The following is a 21,538-nucleotide window of genomic DNA, read 5'->3' on the forward strand; positions in this document are numbered from 1 at the left end:
GATCTCACAGTCTCAAGTAACGGTCCTTGAAAAGATCCACTTTCAAGAGCTTGAACAGAAAAGCACTCAAGTAATTTTTGTTTTAACTTCTTTAAGGTTTCCACACATCTTCGAGCATAGCACAGAGGTATAAAAGCTAGGCTACATGATAAATGAAGAAGAGTATAAATGCAAAGAGGTATAGAAGCTTGGCTACATGATAAATGAAGAAAACTTGTAAGAAGCTTGATCAGCCTTTCCAGTCATTACAGAAATACCCGAGAGTATAACCAGACACCTGTCTGGAAATGATACCCTGATGAGTCACTCACCATGCAAAATATTAGGCACGTGTACAGCTTTGCAACAATACTGGCACTACAAGTAAAAATGTCCTTGCCAAGTAAGAGGTTCGCTCTCTCTGCACATCTCCTCATCACCTAGAGAGGAAGATGGCAGTTAATAGCACTGAATAATCATTTAAACCACTGGTGAATGCTTTTGTTTACAGCTTTATGATGCACAGCTTTTGTAGAGTCGAAATATGTAGTACTTCATTTAACACCATTAGATCCCGAACATCTGTATGAGCTTTTAACTGTCCAATATATTATGCTCCAAAATACGAGATGTTTTGGTTTAGTGACTCTTTCTAGACACCAAATAACTCATCTTACCAGCTCTGTTGCCCCAGCCAGCCAGAGAACACAGCTCCCTCCAGATCACTCCATGTAGCTCCATTTCACCATTTTCATATAATGCGTTCTCCAGTTAAAAAGATGCCTTCCAGTGATGAGTAGATTGCATCAAGTCAATACCCGTGAAGAAGAAAAATGAGATTTCCTGCAGGAAAAACTATTTTTTGCTACTTCTTTAGAAAAATTAATGCTAAGAAAGGCAGAGAAGGAAGAAGAAAGTCATGACATTTTTGGACCCACTTCAAATTTGGAAAGAGTGTAACAACATAACACATTTGTTTAAGGCTTGCTCTAGATCATTTATATAGCCTCCTCAGTAACTCTCACCTCAGGTAAAATAAATACTTACAGCACACATTGGCATATATACCTTCTAGATATATATCAGCCATTATATTAACATAAAGCAAATTTTATTTCATTACTTAATGCATTAAAATGCAATATTTTCTGACAGAAAAAAAAAAAAAAAGCTCAGCCTTTGCTTTGGTACTCTGCAGTTGTGTTCAGAATGAACACTATAATTGCCAAAGAATGCTTATATATATCTAGGGACAGGCATCATTTTTGCAGACATCAATTCATTGAATTCATTGCAGATCAGGTCGAGCCAGCTGCAGAGTGTAAGACGAGACTCATCTATCCTCAGCAGACTGAGGAATACCTTCAGGAACAGAAGGGACTTGTAATAGCATTCAGCACAAGCCATGTGTTTAGAATCAGCTGCTATCATACACCTCTGTAATGGGATCGGTACCCTCCTATTGTCACACACACTGAAGCATTAAGTGATCAAGCCAATTGTTTTTCTTGCTTTACATCATCCCATACTTCATACATTTGCTTTTTGCAACAATTGCTTGGAGAATATAATCTGTACTCTGTGCAAAACCACATCTTCCCAAATGTTCTTCCATTCTGTTCTATCACCTTCAGCTTTATTTCTCGTTCGTCCAACAGCCTCAACCACATAATCAGTACCCATTTCTTAAATCCTTGAAGTAATTCATGTATATTGATTCATCACCTCTCAGCCTTTTCTCAGAAATTATTCTAAGCTTGTATGTGCATCAGTGTTTCTGCATCTTCCTTCTATATGCCACATAAGCTTTCCTAAGTCAGAAATCAACATTGTGTATTTCTAATAAAAAATTTAAAAGTCAACATTTTCAGAGACTCTTTACCAGTGCTTAAGAACTGGAGTCAAAGCAAACCTTAGATACACTGCCACATTTATCTTTATCATTCAAAGCTATATATGTATTGTCCTCCACCTGAGGCTTATTAGTGCCTGTACCCACAGACTTAATATTCACCATATGCATTTCATAAAGTTTTTCTAATAACCAAAGAGAATTCAGCTCAAACAGTTTTATGTTAAGGGTATAATGAGAACCTAATGTCCATTCTTTTCAACAGTATGAATCTTTAAAATGTGAATTTCTGCAAATACACACATTTGACAATATCAACATCTATATCTAATCTTAGTAAGCCATTACAGACATGGGCACCACATCAGATGAAAAAACCCTATTGGTACCACAATGTACTTTCACATAACTAACAAATAAAAGCTACTTCCACACACAGCTGTAATTTATGTAAGTGCTGCAATTAAAACACAATCTTTTTCATTTGCAATGACTTGGCAGCATATATGCTATATGCCACATAGATGTCACATTATGAGAACACTGCATTAAAAAAAAAAGGTTTTTTTGGTTGTTTTTTGTTTGTTTGTTTGTTGTTTTTTTTTTTTTAAGATTCCAAAACTTTCCAGAAAGAATGGAACAGTTTCTGCATCTGCCCATCAAGGTTAGGTAAGCAGACGCGTGGCGTCTGGCCAGGCTTCAGGATATGTGCTTTTCCTCCCCAGCCTGCAAATGGCCCTTCTCTGAAGACCTGGCCTGAGTGGTGTCCTGTTCCAAACCTACCACTGACGCAATGTTGATACCAAAAATGAAAAACACCTAAGATTACGTTACTCATTCTTCATGTTTGTCATTCTAAATTCAGGCAGTTCCTCACAGATGGTTCGTGATCATATACATATCAGATACCTGAACATCTAAAATGAGTTCAATACAAATCCCATGTGCTGACCCCAAAGTAACAGCAAAACCCTGGCCAATGGATTTCTGAATACACGGGAAATTTGTTTTTCCACAATAAGCACCTCAGTAAATAATTCTAGAACATGGTTGTCTCTGACATTCGACCTATTATCTTCAGTTTGTTTTCTGCAGCAAGAGGAACAGGTTTCCATTTCTGCAATTCTCACTTGATTCAAGCAGCTCCCCTGAAGTCACAGTGGTGCTTCTAGAATGCATCACGGCTGCACAGTTATACCATGAGGCTTTGAACAACTGTGGAAAGGGGCAGGAAAATTGAGAGCTCAACAGAAACAAAGATATACATTTTTCAGCAGGAGAACAGAGGGATGTGTAAAACGCAGAAGTATTATGGTCAATCTAATACTGTACTACAACTTCTTCACATTGATTTGTAACATTCTGAGTTCAGCCAAAGAGCTGAATACTCAATTTTTCTGCAGTGTTTTAGCTGATGACATTTTCTTTATTGAAACTGGGCACGTCCTCCTTTATCTTCTCTAAACCCTTTTTTAACACTCTCCATTTCTATAGCAGATACACCATCCTTTTTTTGATCACAAGACAGCAGCCCTGCTGACTGCCATCGATGGCCTCAGCTCCTGTTCCCCTCACTCAAAAGCAAAAGGCATACTTTTCAGGCAACTGTATCACCTTTTCCACTCAAAGCAGGGATAAAAATGTGCAGTTCCATTTCCAGTGTCGTGATGGGCACAAACACCTCAAGAATGAGGCTGCATCTAGGATATACACGTGCTTTAATTTAATTAACAAGAAACGTCAGTGATTTTAATCGCTAAGCATCTCATGTCCCTCATCAGCAAAAAGGTCACACCAGCTCTGAGCCTCTTCTCCTATTATTCCTTTCGTCTCAAACCTGAACCCCAGTTTTTTGGGAAATACAAACAAAAGATAAAGTTACTTTAGCTTTCTGAATACAAGAGGTGATTCAGAGCACCAAGACACTGTAATTGCATCTGCTACCATTGCATTTTTCTTCTTCAAAGATGTTTTCAGCGTTTCTTGATGGCACATTTTATTGACCAACATAGAAACATCCTGAAATACATTTCCATCTCCCTCATATTGATCTAAGTCAAGCCTAGCAATCATTTAAAATCTAGCACTTTACTGTTTGCCAGAACAGCCTGAAACACGCGAGGAAAAAAAAAATGGTTCTGTGCACAGGCAAGCACATCACAAGCACTTGACAAACCCCGAAGCAATAGGGCAGACCATTTTTCTCCAAACTCAATAGGAAGTCTCTTCTCCAAAGCACTGGACCTCTGCAATCTGTCAAAGCCCATAGATGAGAGAAAGGCTGGAAAACGTGCCTTACATTTTGCAGGTGAAGAGATCAATGTATTTGCTTTATCAAATAAAGGGTTTGTGGTGGCATGATCACAGCATCTTTTGTCTACCAGAAATTGGCAACAGGTCCAGCTTCCAGAAGGGTGCATGGTGCACGACAGCTCTACAAACCAAACCTGGAAATGAAGGCCAGTTTTGGAACAGAAGGGCGGTTGCCAACTGCAACACGGTGCCTCATGGCACAGAGCTGTCTCCAGAACTGAGCCTGCCTCCAAAAAAATGATAGAATCATGGAATCACAGAATCCCTAGAGTTGGAAGGGACCTCTGAAGGCCATCTAGTCCAATTCCCCTGCAATAAACAGGAGCACCACAGCTAGGTAAGGCTGTCCAGGACCTGATCCAGCCTCACCTTGTTGCGTTAGAGGCTTTCACACTTTCAGTTCACAGGGCCCTGACCAGCTTCCAGAAGAAGGTATAAATCTCCCAGTAGCTGATTGCAGGTTGCCTACATCTGACGATTCAAATACATTTATTGCTGTTATTGTTACCTTCTTTTAATAACTGGATGTACTGTTAGACCTCAGAGGAATGTTGACAGATGACTAGAGAAAACAACATAGATCTTTTTCAGCAGCAGTTGATTCAGACAAAGCTTACATGATGTAGGTGCCAACACTATCAGGCCTCATCATATTTTCCCAGTCCTCCACAATATTCATTTGTGTCCCTTGGCTAGCTATGCTGTATCACAAAAGCAGTATAATTCTGCATCAGGAGGACCTGACGGAAAGAGCAAGATGAAAATGTCATCTGCATAAACAAATTCGATAGCTCCATTGGAGATTGCAGTGATGACTGAAGACAAACTTAGCTCTAGCCACATTTAAAAGGTTTATTGTTCAGACCAGAACAGGACGAGCTGTCAAAAATCCCTTTCTAGAAGAGTTAAGGAGGAAAATATCTGGGAGGAGAATAGTGCAGCGAAGACACAGCAGAGCACAGATTGCTAGCAGAAGGCCTCAGATTTGCAAGAGGTAATACTCAATAAAATGAGCTACTTGCATATTTTTACTCTTATGCAAATACATCTCCCTGCTTGATTTGTACCTTGTATATAACTCTCCCACTCTTGCTTTTACTGAATCATAAAGAATACACCAGGGAAAGATCAGGCATTAGCATTTCTGTCATTCTAATAAGTGAAGCCACAAAGAAGCAAGTCTTGCATGTTAATCATTTTTGAAGCCTTGTAATTGTTTTCCAGTGAAGGCTGATGATGGTATGATAGATCTCTAAAGACATATATTCAGTAAAATGAATTTTTTTTATGTTGTCTTATATATGTATAAACTATAAGCCTGAGGAACAACCACATACTCTAATAGCTACTTTCCACAATGAAGTCCTACGCATGAAATATGTAGTACACAAAGCTCTTTACATCAAATAAGTACATTCAAAGTTACGTGTTAAAGGGCAAATGTCTCTTCTTCCTTAAGACCTACCAAACAAACAAATTTATTAAAAGATCAGTCCATGATAAGAAGACAGTGTTTGCTCATCTATTGCATGGAGTAGCAACAACGATTATCATAATATTTTAATGCTACTTTAGTTGATGAATGACATTGCTTTAATTGCTTAAGACACAAACTGCTATTAGATCGGTTTTGTGAAGTCAGGCTCACCTAATACTTCGCAAATTTCAACACAGCAACTCCTGTGTTAATATTAACAGGTGTAACTCTAATGCTAACAGTAAAATAAGGCACATTAAGCACAAAATGCACTACCAAGGTATAGCGTACCAGGTGTATATCTGAACTGGAAACTTTTTATAGTCAGGTTTCAAGTCTGATAGCTTTGTTCACTTAAAAGAGCATGTCTTCTGTGAGATTTCTGCTGTTACTACCTTGCTTCTGTTAAGTCAAAAGGATTCTCACTGTGATAATAAGCTACCAGAGACTGCCTGTTAGATGCATGCCTACCCTCAGAAGCAAACACTATGAAACACTCCACTGCTTTCACTGCAAAACCATAAAATGATTCTTACGATACTTTCATGGTGGAACTACAAGCACAAGCCCAGTTCAAAACCAGGCCTAGTTTTTCTCTTGCTGTTTGCATCTGACTCCCTTCCGCTGCCTTGCCCAGCCATGAGAACTGAGTTCTGGAAAAGTAGCAGTAGCAGGGACACCTGTCTGGGTCGGTATTAGGCTTCACGGACCCAAAAGACAACAAAAGACCTCATACAGAAGATGAAACCATGGGCTGGAAGCACTCTGCCTCATCTATTGGGCACTGTTCCCAAAGGCGATCCTTCCCCCATGCAGCAGCTGGAGCTCAACATAGCAGAAATAGGGTGCTCAGGAGCTGCCTACATCAGCTGCCAGAGCCACAGGGTCGTGGATTACATCAGAACATGAATAAAGAAAAACCACAAAGATTTCTTCATCTGCCCTCCAGGAGGAAAGCTGGTGCCCAGTCCCATTTTATCAGCAGCTCCTAAAATGACAAGATTCTAGACCTAGAGACAGCAAAGCCAAGAAGTAAGAGCATTGTTCTCATAGCACCATTTCATGTTGCATCGAAATAGAATAGTCTGAAAGGTTACAGAAGTGGAGGACAATCACAGGAGCTGCCACATGGGTATCTCATTATAGGCCATCACAGGAGTGCAAGCTTCAGATATTACCAAAGCCAACATCTTCCCAGTACAGCAGGTCCAGTTGTCTTGGAAAAAGGCATTTAATATCCTGAAACTCTGGTATCCCAGCGTACAGCACCTTTCTGACAGTCAAGACTGGATGCCAAGTTGCAGCAACAGCACCAAACAAAGCTCCAGCAGAGGCAGCTTCTGCAGGAGGACCTGATTAGAGGATGCCTCTCTGCCACAGCTGCCAGGACCCTGTTCTCGTATCGCCCAAGGCTAGATGATTGCCAATACATCTGCATCAGCAAACCGTTATTAATGACTGTAACGTGTGGGGATGCTGACTGCGTGGTGCCAGATGGTGCTCTGAAAATGGTGCTGACTCACAGAAGCAAGGAATAATGAGATACTAAGCTACTAATAATTTAGCTTGACTCTAAATCCCAGGGTGGCACTGTCTTCCAGTAAATATCCCATAATACCCATCAAATAAAGAACCAGAAGGCATACAGCTAAGCAGCACAAAAATGCATCATGACTACCCTAATGTTTTGTGCTTTTTTTTTTTTTTTTTTTTTTTTTTTTTTTTTTTTTGCTTTACTAAAGAGATTATTCATATACCAGAGGAAAGGAGAAAGGAAGCAGTGCTGCCAAGGATGAGGAATAAACCTTCACAGTTTTTGGGACAGCCCAAAACCCCGCATAGATCTTAGCTAGGTATCATGCAGCATTTTGTGGTGTGTTGCAGTCATTTTGGTAACAGGTCTCCCAGCTCCCTCCTCCATGGTCACAGACGCTCAGAGATTGATTGCAGCCTCTGAGCAAGTCACCCACCACTAATATCTCCAAGATACAATTTTTACTCTTCAACCAGACTTCCAATCCAGGGCATTTTCATTGATTTGCCACTTGTAGGGGGGTTTGGTTTTTTGTTTTTTGTTTTTTTGGTTTTTTGGTTTTTTTTCCAAGAATGGACATACGTCCAGTGCTAAAATACTTCTTCTGAACAAGTTCCATTCTGCAACGTCCATATCATTCAAATATATTTCAAGTTAAACTCCAAAGTTTTTGGTTGGACCATCAGTTATAATCTAATCATATTTTTACTTAGTTGGGTCTTCTAAAAGATACTTATGTATATAGAAGGTTTATAATAAACATCCCAGACAACCAGGTGCATTTTTAGGGTTAGGAATTTTTCAGTCTTTGTAAATCATCCCACTGTTGCACTGTACAATATGTTTTCTGAAGTTCCAGGATACCCACTGCACATTTATACTACTGGCTGTGAAATGCAGTTCAGTTTTAGCAGCATGGGTGGCTTTTTCTATACAGCAGCCTTCAAAACCCTTGGGGTTGCACTGTTTTCTATTTAAAGCTACGTCTAATTTAAATGAGTGATTTATTACAATTAATGCAAATGGCTTAAAGATTTAAAAGACTATTAAGTGCCTATGTTAAGCCAAATGTACTAATTATTTGAACACTATCTCATTATTTTGACATGGAAATAAACATTTGTGAGCTTATAGACTGAGGAAATTTCAACTCATCTTCCAGACACAAACAAATACTTAATGATATTCCAGAGCAGCCTGCTCTGTTTAAGAAAAATTAAATTATTTAAAATTAAACAGATTTCTATTTAGATCTCCATTTCACTTTCTAACAGACTATGTTATCAAACAAATTGCTCAGATCAACAAAAAGAAGTGAGAATTTAGAACAAAGAAGCACTCACAGGACAAGTAGTGAATGTAATGGTGAGGTCACTATTATAGAAAGCCAAGAGGGAATTCTGCCCTTGGATGCCATGATTAGGCATGAGATACCTGATACAGCTGCCTCCTCTGCTGCTATAAATCCAGAAGAAAAAAAAAAAAAGAAAAAAAACAATTGATCAGCTCCCTGTTTCCATATTGCAACTGCTTTGAAGGAAAGCAGAAGCCAGTAAGTGGAGTCCAATTTGGCAAAAGTGGAGATTCTAAACACTTCCACCACCATTCTCATTGCAGGCAAAGGAGAAGAGGCCTCAAAAAGACCATTTCTGTTAATTACATCAAGAATGCACTTAAGTGCCTTGAAAAGTAAAAGACTGCCTGTCTGTAAATGGTCCAAAAAGATATAAACTTTAGAAAACCATTATTCTGTTACTCAAGAGTCTCCTCTGCATGGGAAAGCATGTATCACTTGCAAGGAAATCTGGGAATTGTCCTCATTGGTACCGGCCTACTTCTTCAGTCAACTGGCACCATCAGTAACATCTTGACAGCAAGGAACACACGGAAAGATGGCCTAATTGCCTTTACCCAGAAATCAATCAGGCAAGGAAAAAAATTGTGTAGTTTTAAGAGTGATCGTACACTGACATCAAGTGGCAGAATAAATCTCTCTTCCCAATTGCTTGTAGGATTTTTCTTTGTCTGAAACCCTAGCCTGCTTTGCTTTTTCTGTGCCATTGCTCCATCTCTAATGGACTTCCAAAGGCGAGTGCTCTTCTGCTGAAGGCTCCACAGCATGCTCTAACTGGGAGAGAAAATGATGGGGTTTGTTTGATGCGTTTGCCAGGAGAAACATGCTCATTCTTATGATAGCTGTCCGTCACAACAACCAGAATAATGGATGAGATGCATTTTCCTTCCTTAGGTTCCAGTGATTAGCTCTAATCATTAGCAATATGAAGCATTAGTTAAACATGAGTGGCTAATCAATCTGACTCAAATTAGGGCTGTTACATTTAGGAGCCTGAAGTGAAAGCTTCCCAGAAATAATGGCTGCTGGGCCAGCTTTTCCAATACATTTCTATTTACATCATGGATCCTGAAGTGTAGCCATTCATAAGTCCCTGAAGACTTGACAAAGCTATAACACAAAAAAGTCCAAAGCATTTACTAAACATGCCAAGGAAATATCAACCTGAGCCAACAGTCAAGAGTTAAAAAAAAAAAAAAAAAAAAAACTCTTTAATTGTGATAGGATTTTAAAAACCAAACGTGTACTCAAAAATCCAAAGCACAAATCTCTTTGCATACACCAAACACAGGCACACTGTCCTCCAGTCTGCAGGTATCAATGTATGCATACAGACAGCTATCCTCATAGAGATGTACTGCGTTTGGGTTACAAATTGAGATGCATATTTCAGGTAAAACAGGCAGAATTAGTAATACCTTGGACCTTCATCATCAAGATGCACATCTTCAATCACTACAAGGGGGTTGTTACCCTCTAGTTAACCCTTGTGAGTCCAAATCTGGATTATCACATCCAGATTTGTGCTCCTAAGTCTGATGACAATATTAATGCACTGGAGTGAATCTAGCAAGTTTCCCAAGACAGTCAGAGGCTGACACAGCACACAGAAGGAGAGGTTGGGATCTGATTTGATTAAACCATCACAAGAGAAGGCGAGGGAGCATCTTAATACTGTCAGCTGCCACACAGAGAAAAGAAATTCAAATTGACAGCTTGTCAGACACTGAATCCCAACAAGTTGGGGAATCCCCATCCATAGGGATACTCAGAGCTCAACTGGTCAAGGTTCTGAGCGTGCCGATGGATCTGTATGTTGCAACTTGCAAACTTGTTGAACTTCAAGTGGGACATCAGACCAATTAAGCTTCAGAGGTCCTTCTCACCAAGATAGTTCTGCGAATCTGTTAGCTGGCGAACAAATTACTTGTGGTGGTTACTTAACATACTCCAAACCTCAACAGCTACATGTAAATTGCAGGTGTTTCCCTATGCAAAAACAACCTAATGCATGAATAATCAAGAAACCTGAAAATCTGCTATTTTATGTAACGTATGGGTACAAGATTAATCCCTGTAGTCTCCAAGATAAGGAAGAATTATTCAAATAAATTGGAAGGAAACAAATAGAAAAGAATGCTGAAAATACAGCCCTTTCACAAATGTAATCTGTGTTACCTGGCATCTTCTAAATCCTTTTTTCCTCTATGCTCATGCTGCAGCTTTAGATAAAATATGCTAACTTATTTCAGAGCTATATCAAAATAAGGTTTACACAGAGTCCATAGCAAAGAAAAATTCATGTTTGGCACTGTCATCTTTGCACAACAATGAATAGGTTAAGCACATATAATTACTGCAAAGCCAGATGCAGCTTCTTTTGAAGTCCTCTACTCCCACTTTCTGCTGTCCCCCTCCAATCACGGGTCTGCTGGTTCAATTACCACATTTTCTGCAGAGCTCCAATTATCTCCTATTTTGTGGGTTCTCAAGGAGATACACTGTGTACTGAATTTCAGCTTCCACAGAAAGTTCAACCAGGAAATTCTTTTTCTCTGCTACCTGCACCACACAGCACAGCCATACCACGTTTCTCCTTCCACAAATATCAACCCACTGATTGACTGACAAGGACTTCAAAAGCCACAATTAGCTGTTTCGTGGTGGGAGTCATGGAGACACACCGCCTGCCCTTAAAAAGCATAATTTACCAATGGTTGCATAATTACAACTGGCAGTTTTCTGCTCTAGAGACAAAATGCTTCAATGCTGTGGATACCGCTATGGTCTTCGTACCAGTGTTGACTCTCTAAAATGGTGAAAGCTTTACAGCACGCAATTGGTAACACAAACGATGACTTGCTTACATGCATAAAATCTTTTCAGCATAATCAAAATATCCTCTAGTGTTCCCAGTGTAAGAGACGTCCTGTTTAATTACACTTGAAATGTGAAAATATTTAACATTTTGCATAATGATCAGAACAGAACATTGTGTAACAAACGAAGTAAATTGCCATCTTCCTGAAACAGGAAAAACAACACAGCAATGCTTTATAACGGCATAAAATAACTTAATTTTTCTAGTGATTGTGAACAATAAAATGCATTACTTGCTAATAAAGCAATCTGCACATCAGCATTTGTGAAGAAAAACAGCAATATATTATGCAGAAATTGAAGTTCATTGTTTTCCCAATCATCTCTTCACTTAAAAAAAATAACTAAGACTGCTAATACCTCTTATCAGGATTCTTGGACTGTCCAGATAAAGGGTCAGTCAGAGCACTTCTCCTAAGCAGTTTTACATTATACTCAGGCATGTAGCACTGTAGACAGAAAATCTCATAAAAAGGAAATCAGGGCACCTCAGTTCTAATCTCCAAATTGTACCTACCCCTGATAACTTACATCTGTATGTGTGATGCAGACACTTCAACAGGCAGGCCCTGGTTTGCTGCACTGCGTTTGGCTCACTGTCACTGCCACTTCTCCCATCTGTCTACTTTTATCCAGGCTTCATTCATAGGGACAGCTAGATTAACATTCATTTAGCAGAACAGGGAAGGGATCCAGTCTTAGACCAACTTACAACATCATTTAGGGATAAAACTCCTGGCTGCACCACGAGTTAATTGCATAAATCTCTGCACAAATTAAAAAAAAAAATAAAAAAAACTAAGAGAAGGAATTCTTCACAGAGCTGAAAAAAAGCATTTTCGACTGGAGGCACAAAGCACATGGGAGGATGGTTAGTGTATTTTTGAAGATATTCATGCCTCCAGGATGATTAGCTCTCCCTGTGCACAGAAGGAAGTTGCTAGAAGGGGCTGGAAAAAGTATGAAGATTAGCAATTTATACTTAATCTAAAGCTTGCACAGTACGATACCAACATTCTGAAGAACAGCCTTATCAGATTGTTTTTCGTAGCACTTAAATAGTAGTCTGACTTTGGCTAAGGAAGATTTGAAGTTCAGTATTTGTTCTACTTGATCCTCTTCTTCTAAACAGGGACTCCTTCACAGAAGGACTTGGATCTGAACCCTTTGGGAATCAAGGAGACTTGGGTTTCTGGATCATATTTCTGATGAATAATGCACATTAAAAAACAAATAATTGTAGATAAAAAGCAGATTGTTTTCTCATTATAGAAAAGATACTGAAAGGAGATTGCATCTTTTTTTGTCTCTCTAGAACCAGTTAAGAAGTCTGTAGCACATCCTCAATGTTATTTGTATGCCACAAGCAAACTTTCACACCTGCTCATCCTTCACAAAGGTAGATTTTAACAGAAAAGGTGACAGTATTTTTAACTGTGCAGTTAACTGCACAGAGGCTTAGTTGTGAAGGATTTGAAGTATTATTGGAATGCGGGTTAGTAAAGAAAAGTGTTTTCAAGATGCCAAGATGCTTTAAGAAGTCAAGGAAAAAACCTTGACTTTTCTTTGTTATGACTAAAAGCAGTGTGTTAGAGTTCATGAAGTACCAGAAACCTTTCTTAATTGGCAATGATCTTATACAGTCTTAATTCTGGCAAAAAATAATTGGGCCCCAAATCCCTTTGAGCTAATGCCAGAAATGGTGTTCTTAGGACTTCTTAGAAAATGTGACTTTCTTTTTTACCTGAAGCTTCGGTGCTACTCTGCAGGGGAGTGAAATAGAGAAGGTTCTAATTTAAAACCAATTAAAGATCAGCCGCTCCATGTGATCACTAATTGTGCTCTGCTGAGGTGGCATTTGTTTTCCAACCTCATGTAATGTCATGAATATGGAAAAGTTTCAATTTATGCTTTGTTGTAATGATAGCTTTTCTGCTACAGGTATGCAAGGGAAGCAACGCGATATACAAATCATGATTGTCAAATAGCATTTTAATGCCTCTGAGCAGCCCCAAGTTAAGTAGGTTTCCAAAAGCTAAAGTACCTTGATAATTAGCAGAAGGATCACAAGTTGCTTTGCTTTCTCCCTCATCATTCAAAAATGTCAGGCCTGAATATTGCCCTTCTCTCCCTCAAATTAGCAGCATTTTCAAACAATAATAAAAAACTCACCAAGCTAATTAAATGCTTTGAACTGTCTTACTTAGCCTTGATGCTGTAGGAAAGGCATTTAACTCATAGGCTAACTATATTCCTCCTTACGGAGGCCACCTTCTCTTTCCTCTTCCCAGAGAATGGCAGAGCAGCACAAGACTCACAGAGACCCTGGGACTACTCTGAAATGCAGCCAATGAATGGGCTATGTTAGGCCACACAACTCCTGTTGCACACGTGGATGTACCTTGATGCTTGGGACACAGGTGTGAATGCAAAGCCAGGTCTCTGATGCTGGGTGTTACTTCAAAAGGAAGAGACACTAGCAGAATTAGCAAAGGTGAAGAAGCATATTTAGCTCCTGTTTTGCTAATTAGAACAGAAAATGAAGGAAAAGTAAAACAACACTTCCTTTGCTAAAAGCCTATATACCAACTGTCTCTGGGAGGAGGACAACCAATGCATCTAAAAAATTATTTTGTGTTAAGCTATCTACAAAACAGAACATGGATGCCTTTCACACAAACCTATGGGGTGAATCACCACAGAAATCATTCCTACTTGTGAAATGTCAGAGAGGCACTTTTCCAGCAAATTCTCATAGAGGCAAAGCCTGAATTTCTGAAGGCACAGAAAACAATATAATCTCTATCATTAGCTTTATACCCACAAAACGAGAGTTAGAATCATGGCAAACCAGCAAACTGAAGCAAATCTTGGCTGAAAAAAACGCTTTCCAACACCAAGTCAGCTCTGCCAGCTACTGTATTCCAGTACAAAACAAGATAGTAAGAGAGGAAACAAAGTGGATTTAAAGCTTAGTTCTGTCATACCCAGTGTCTATTTCACTAGTTCAGGTAAAAGTATTTCAACAAAACTAAGAGAATTAGAAGAATGCATAGGGATATCATTATCATGCCTGTCCCTGTGTGTAGGGCATTACATCTGTGCACAATTAACAAGGCTTCAAGTGCAATCATCAGTGCTACCACACATCAGTGCTTTCCAAAACTCCAAGGTACACTAGAAATTGTATCAGAGTAGGTAATCACAGCGGTCCTGTTGGCCTTAAAATCAGTGCTTGTACGCAATTTTCCCTTCACGTATTTCGCTGTATGTCTAAGACATAATGGGTTGCAAACAAGCAGAGAAACCATGCACACGTGACAAAACAGGGTTCATCTTTGTAGCTTCTATCCAGAGCTCCTATCCAAATATAAGTGAGTGAAGTGTGCATTGGATCAATCACTGTGCAGTGACACTGCAGAATCAGGAAATGATTGTGCAAACAACAGAGAAGCCTTCTTTATAGCTTTTTTGCACTCTGATGGCCTCAGAAAGCGACCGGGATACCCTATCCTTGCTGGCAGAGCTGAATTTAAGATGTCTCAGTCTTTCTGGATAGGAAATGTTATGCCTCTGTGAGTAGGTTAAGTAGCAGTCAAATGGGGATGAATTTACTGAGATATCTTGGGTGAGATGCTACCACCCGGACTTTGCTATCAGCAACAGTAAAAACCGTGCTCCCTGCAGCCTGAAGTGCAACTCTATTTGAAGTTTACAGACCAAACTCTCAAGACTGCTTCATGTTCCGTAATTTTGCTTCTTTCTTTAGGACATCTGAAGGAGAAGTAAGTGACTTTCCTTTTATTACTTTTCTCAACTTCTTCATTTTTGCCTCCTGCTTTTACTTTTCTATTCCCATTATTTTCTGACATGTTGCTGATTTTTTCCCCTTCTTATTCCTCCTTTGGGTTAAAGCACTTAATAACAGAAGTCACGTACAAGGCAAAATTACAGAGGAAAACGCATCACTAAGAGCCTGGCCTCACCCATTTGCCTCCCACCTCCATTTAGGTATGACTTTATGACTATAACCACATGATGCCCACCAGCAGCATCCCTCAACCACAGCACCTACGGGTAGCACACACTTCTTCAAGCACAACAGTGGTTCTTGGGCTTATTGCTCCTGGCTACTCAAAATTTACAAGTACATAGCCCTCTGCACAGGTTCTGCATTCTGCTTCTGGCTTTGCATTATTACAGATGGTGTCCGTAATAATAATTCACACTGCTTTGCAGTTCACAAATATTAAATAACTACTTAGCAGTACTAATAAAATGGACCGTCTGCTTTCTATTTCTGCTAACAAATGCTTGCAGGAGTTTTTCTTTAGGTAGGAAGTTATGCATAAAGTGCAATTCCTGATGTAAATTACAGCTGTATGGTTAATTGAATACCCCAGCCTGCTTTCCCAGCACAGGCTCTGCGTCAAGCTACAAGTAGTCCTGCATCAGCGTTTTGAGCTGAGTTTATTTTTTTAAGCAACAGCTATAAAAAACTGACTGCGATAAGAAGAACAGCATTAGGGGGAAATATTTAAAAACAATGGCCCTGTTGAGATCACCAAGGAGGCTTCTGTTTTAAGAGACTCAAGAAGATTTTCACACACACGGTGCATTGTTATCCAGCTACTGAATTTATGGGCTATCCTTGTCAAGTTGAGAACAACATTGCTGAGACCAGGAGGATATGGAAAAATTACCTGAATTAGATTAGGATAGCTCTACCAATTTGATGACTTGTTTTCAGAAGACATGCATTTTATCACATATAACATTATTTAGAAATACCTGCTCACGCTTCCTATTCATTCCTTGAATCCTATGGGTTTGTAGAGTGAGCTGTAAGATATATTTTTTCCACTCAATGCAGAAACTATTATATCACCAATATTTTCACAAACCCTCAGGTATTATAGATTTTCTTTTTGCTGGTGTTACTCAGATACATGATTCCTTCACACAGAAGAAGTAATCTAATTTTACTAGAGTGACACAATTTTAATTAAAAACCCCTTGATTCAAATTCAACCAAGCCCGAACTGCACCAAATAAGTCAATCTTTAAGACCTGCCTATTCTGACGTATAAACAAGCCACGCGACTCAGCTTTAAACCATACATCATTCTCTCTAGCTCTCTGGGTTGTTTATCAGGCATCTCAGTACTTGCTGGGAATAATCAGAAAATTGCCTTGTGTGCACAGGACGAAAGCTACATCTCGTATTTTAATTAACCTGATCACACAACAAGGGACCTATTGACCAAGTCAGATGGGAATTGTTCACATCAAGGTTTAAGAACAGAGCAGACCCTTCAGACTGAAGCATTGCAAGATGGCAGTGAACCAGCAAAGTGTACCAAAATTACTGACCCTTATCCCCTGCTGCCCACATGTTCAGGCAAACAGCCTAAATGGCACGTAAGGGAATTAATGGCTATTAGAGAGTCATAATCTTAGCAGGTCTCTGAGCAAGTATATACATATTTAAGTTTTTTTACTACAAGCTTTCAAAACTGTTTAAATCCTCCAAAAATTACTAAAATTTTTTTAATGCAAACTGTATTGGAACTGTACGTCAAAGGAGGAAAGGAAATTATCCACGGGGAAGGGATGTGAGAACTGTCAGCCTTAGGCAATGAAGTCAAAATTTCCAAGTAGGAGAGTGACAAAGTACTCAAATCCTTCCTGATCCTCTCACTGAAAGCACCACATCACAACATCAGCCTCACATTCCAGAGTTCCAAGAACAAGAAGTTTGTAACACAGTCACTCAGAAAACCACTTCTTCAGGTAGGAGGGCAGCGGTGGGATCCAAGTGGAAAGGTGAGGGGCTCAAGGGAAGCAGAGAAACCAGAAATCAGGAGCTTTCTTTAAGGGTTCATCCACTGTTGGAGAGTAGTGGAGCGCTTCCCTGTGCTGCTAAAGAGTTAGACATTTGCCATTAACAAGTGAGGCTGGAATAGTAAAATATAAGTCACCTGGCAGGAAAGTTGTTTTGAAAAGCTGAAATCTGAGTATTCACTGCACTGGATAGGAATTTCCTTGTCCAAGTGTGCAAACTCCAATGTAAAATAGACAAGTTGAAGCAACTTCTCACCAAGAAGGTGCTCTGCATGCCCCACAATAATTATACTATTTAAAATACAACAGGAGTATAATTAAAGCCACTCTCCTAAAATTCAAGGAGATTAAGCCAATAACAACATAAAATTGAGCAAGAAGAAATTAAAATACAGCATCGGCCAGGATGGGTCTAGAAACATTTTGTGAATAGCCTGAATTGATGGAGACTTTATGAAAATCAAAAGAGAAGGGTATCACAATCAAGCCATTTCTATTCCCTGGATGCCTGAAAAGATCCCAAGTCAGCAGGTAGGATGTAAATACATATCGTGTTTGTATTAAGTACATTATATTTGGAATACTAAAAGTTTACAGCTTTTCATGTAATAAAAATACACAAAAAATATAAATAGAGAACAAAACTATTCTATTTGAGTGGTAAATTCACAGTCGTGACTTCACATCAGAGACTTACTTCACAACAAGCACTCCAAGAAACTGAAGTAAAACACCAAAAAGGAAAACAAAATTTCTATGAATTTCTTCTTTAAAAAACCCATATCTTTGTTTGAATTCACACTATCCTAAATTCAGAAAATGAGGAGTGCTCTTCTACTAATGAGTCCCCCTTGGGCCTTCCCTCTTCAACAGAAGAACTTTTAAAAGAGCTACAACACAGCATCAGCAGCATTGCTTCTTCAGTACCACACTGGTATGTAGCAAAGCTTGCATTAATCTTAGCCTCTAGCTTAGCATAAGTGCCTGGCAGCCTTTGGCTATGCTTCACACATTATATATCTCACTTGAAGGACAGGCATTGATTTCAAGACTAAATACACAAACTGCAAATGGAATTACATCTGTAGGACAGAGAGTAAGTAGGTAAAACGTTCTGCAGAAATTTGTATAATGTCACCCAGCCACTTAGTATTTGAATCTGAAAGCTGTCTTGCATGCTTATACTGCAACAAGAATGGTGCAGATATATTGTCTCAAAGCCCCTTATAAATGCCAGCAAAAAAGTACAAGAATATGAACAGAAGCATCAGATTGAGGCATGCTTTTCATTGTTCCATTTATGAGATGCCTGAAAACTCAAGTTCTTGCATGGGATATTTGTTTGGTACAGTTGGAGATTGATAAAGAATCCCAATTCTGCCTCTGACACACAGTCTCTCCAGCTATATTGGATTTTGAAGGTTTTCAGGAGTTGAAAAATTACTCCACCTGCCAACAGCATGTTATATTTATCAACCGACTGTCTTCAGGAAAATGAACTTGCCACTCTATCAGAAATTGTCTCCTTTGGGAGGTGTGATTAGACTTTAACCACTGGCATAGAAATGACATTCTTTCTTCCAGTTCATTGCTCTCCAGCCCAAAGGTTTATTCATGTGCTAGAGATTATATAATAGCTTAAAATGAACGGTGGGTGTAGCAACTGCACATAAAAAAAATCAAATCTGATTGCACGTTTTGAATAAAAACTCACTTTTGTGTGAAGGTCTGTGTTATGGTGAATCTTTATCTCACTCAAGACTTAAAAGGAGCATGTGGCTGATGAATAGCAAATGGATCGAGCCTCCTCATTTGCATTTTTATAAGGTCTGAGAAGCTTGCAATGTATTTGAAAATCCAGAGATGCCAGAGCAGCAGAAACGATACAAACACGAAAAGGGGAGACCCAATGGGGAAACCAGAGTTTCTGTGTTTGCCTTTTTAAGTGGGTCTCACTAGGAAAGAAAGGCAGACTTTAAAGCTCAGTGGTCTCTATCTATACTTGCTCAGTCTGCATAAAGCATAAGAGCCAGGGCCAACTGAAAGGTCAAGGCGAGCCTTTCCCCAAGAACAGCCATGAATAACAAACAAAAAAAAAACACTTGAAATCACAATTAAGATGGACCCATACAAGTATTTCTCATTCCATCTAGCCCAAGTGAACTCCACCTCCCTCCTGGGCACTGTATCAATTGGGGGAGCAGCCCTCAGACACTCAGCATTTCTTTCCTCTGCAGAAAACAGCTGGATGCTTGGTCTGGGAAGAGCAACAGACCACAAAAGGCAAACCAGCTCCACTGTTGCTTGGAGAGCTCCCGTGATGCCAACCCCAGTCAGCCTACCTCTGCTGCTCAGGAAATAAGATGGGTAAAATCATTTTAGACATGCCAGGAGCCCTTGCGATCCCTAAATGCCATCACAAGACCTATGTGCTGCCCATGTCTCAGCGTACCTTCCTTATTCCATGGAGAATCTCTAGATCTAGGGAGCAAAGATCCCAGATATGATGCGTCCATCACAAATAGCCAAGGAGTGCAATCTAAAAAGACCTCAATTATTAATCTGTCATGCACAGCTTATCAAAGATAATGTAGTATAACACATCACAACAGCTCATCTTTCATAAGACTAACACCTACACACAAGTGTTTTTGTTAGCTTTAAAGAAAAAAAGGCTGAGCCTCATATGTATTGCATAATCTCTACCTTGGGATGAAAGCGATGTGATTGTTTTCATTAACCTTTCATTCTTATGAAAGGGCAAAAATCAATAACAAATTTATTCAGGCAAGTGAAAGGCAATTTCAAGCAATTTCACAAGGGATTTCATTTCTATCGCTTTTTTCCTCCCACAAATTCTAATATAAAAAAAAATATGTGATCTGCTCAAATGCAAGACAAATACAGAAGCCAAGATACTGTCAGTTCTTCCAAGATACAGAGTGAAACCGCCTTATTCAAGCTGGATAATTCTATTGCTAAAAATACTGCTTTCTTTTGAATCCTAAGCAAGTCTGCAAGGCAACGTGTCACTGACAACCTGTGAAACACTTTGTTGCACAGCACTGAGTCGGTCTCTTAAATAAAGCAGCTACAACACGTATTTTTCCAATGACAGATTAAGCCATTTCTTTTCGGTGCACTTCACCCTTTTGTGCTATAACAGAGGTTTAAATCACATGGGTTTTGACACACTTCCCAACTTTGCTGTTTCTGTCATATGTTCCACAGCAGTCCACCTTTTAAAGAGTTGCCTTCAAATCTACATTCACATCTAATGGAAGCAGTGATTAAAAAAAATACAAGGTAACACAGACTCCCACCATTTCCCCCCATAGCCCTGAGATTCCCAGTGTGGTTCCTTGGCATTTGTTGTTTCAGCGTGCATTATAATTACCAATAGTAAAGCCAAGTTAATTCTATAAGCACACCTATTCTATAGGGGCAGCATTCATTTGCTGTTCATTTTGATTCCTTTAACTGCACTTACGCTGCTGGAGAACCTGAGGACGGTCACAACCCATCTGACAAGTAAAACTTCTGGGAAACTTTTAAAGTTATTAATAATAAGGTATTACTACATAACGTTTAGAAGAAATTGAATATCAAACTACCACGCATCAGCATAGGTCTTTAGCATTAATGAGATCAGCTCCTCCTGGTGCTTCTTATCAGCTACTTTAGAGGGAGACAATGTCTGGCTTCCATTGGCTGAAATTAAAGATGCTGAAACCACCCAGGCGACTTCTCAAAAGCCTCCTCATCCTCAGAGCGCTGCCCTTTGAGCACTCATTTCTGTGTGGCTGTGCCCAAGAAGAAAAGAAAGAGGCAGGCTTTCTACTACAAGAGGAAGAAATACAGAGAAAGGCCACTCAAACTGAAGTAAGAAGAACAGAATATTCATAAAGTCCTTCACAAGCGTCCCTGGGCCTTTGTGATTTGCTATGTGGGCAGCTACTCTACGTGAACCTGCCAGCAGGAAAGCTTTGGGAATACTTAACCTAAGATAACGATGACCTTGGCATGACAGTAGTTTTAGAGAACTGCTAAAAATGCTACTAATTTCATTTGCACAGGGGCTCAAAAAAGCCTGTAATCAGTATTTGGGTTTATTCTCTGTAAATTAAATTGTAACACACAAAATGATAAAAATAAATATCACAAGGAACAAAAAACTGCCTTTTGAAGGTCTCTAATTCTAGTAAATGTCTCCTTTCATCAAAAACCATTACTACATTATTATTCTACTATGTTATTAGGATGCTATGTAATTCACCCTCACCTAGAAGCAGGAAAAACAAAAAA

At 39.3% G+C, this 21,538-nt stretch overlaps 1 long non-coding RNA gene across 1 annotated transcript in view; it reads right to left on the reverse strand.

The window, feature by feature from the left end:
* Nucleotides 1-275: 275 nt before the first annotated feature.
* The window catches only part of LOC122175627, a 93,319-nt gene continuing 72,056 nt past the window's right edge, over nt 276-21,538 (reverse strand). Inside the window, exons 2-3 of the long non-coding RNA XR_006177457.1 lie at nt 657-822; nt 276-419 (exon numbers count right to left, since the gene is read on the reverse strand). This is a non-coding gene — a long non-coding RNA (uncharacterized LOC122175627). The remainder of the gene's footprint in view (nt 420-656; nt 823-21,538) is intronic.

Source organism: Lagopus leucura, unplaced genomic scaffold, assembly GCF_019238085.1.
Source record: "Lagopus leucura isolate 7727_CA_CO unplaced genomic scaffold, USGS_WTPT01 Super-Scaffold_739, whole genome shotgun sequence".
In the NCBI taxonomy this organism is placed as follows: Eukaryota; Metazoa; Chordata; class Aves; order Galliformes; family Phasianidae; genus Lagopus; species Lagopus leucura.